Below are 760 nucleotides of genomic sequence, written 5' to 3' on the forward strand. Positions count from 1 at the left end.
GGAATGGTGCTCTGAGAGGCTGGGATGATGCTCTGAGAAGCAGGGATGATGCTCTGAGGCAGGAATTCTGCTCTGAGAGGCTGGGATGATGCTCTGAGAAGCAGGGATGATGCTCTGAGGCAGGAATTCTGCTCTGGGAGGCTGGGATGATGCTGCTGTGTGAGGCAGGAATTCTGCTGCTGTCTCTGCCCTCCAGGGGCTGGAAACAGACACCAAGCCTGCAGCTCTTCTCTGGTTCCCTCCTGTGGTGCTCCCGGGGTTTTTGTTTGTGTTTCTGACGCGGTGTGGATGGGACTTGGTGCTGAGCATCCCCTGCAGGCTGGTCTGTGCCCTCAGGGGTGAGCAGCTCCTGTCAGGGTGTTTGAGCTGCTGGCGCTGCTGGGTGCTCCCTCCTCTCCAGTCCTGCAGCAAGCTGCCTCGTGCTCCCTGCAGCTGTTAAATTCACTCCACTGCAGCCCCGTTCCTGGCCAGGAGCATCTCCCACAGCCTCCTGGCAGCAGCAGGGATCAGCCAGGAGCTCCCAGCTCTTGCTGGGTGGGGTGGCACCAGCTGAGTGTCCCCCATCAGCATTTGATGTTCTCGTGGTGCTGGGCGCTGCCCTGGCCCCGGCAGCTCCTGGAGGTTGTGCTCCCCTCCCACAGGGCCCTGGCTCCTCTCAGCACTCACAGGGGCAAAGCAGGGCTTGCAGTCAAATCCAGGAGCAGCTGGAGCTGTGTGTGTGTGGTGTGTGTGTGGTGTGTGTGTGTGTGTGTGTGTGTGT

The 760-nt window shown here is 60.4% G+C and overlaps 1 protein-coding gene across 2 annotated transcripts in view; it reads left to right on the forward strand.

The window, feature by feature from the left end:
• Positions 1-760, forward strand: part of RPTOR (regulatory associated protein of MTOR complex 1) — a 105682-nt gene that overhangs the window by 94052 nt on the left and 10870 nt on the right. The window lies entirely within an intron of this gene.

The sequence above is a fragment of the Geospiza fortis genome, unplaced genomic scaffold, assembly GCF_000277835.1.
Source record: "Geospiza fortis unplaced genomic scaffold, GeoFor_1.0 scaffold546, whole genome shotgun sequence".
Classification (NCBI taxonomy): Eukaryota; Metazoa; Chordata; class Aves; order Passeriformes; family Thraupidae; genus Geospiza; species Geospiza fortis.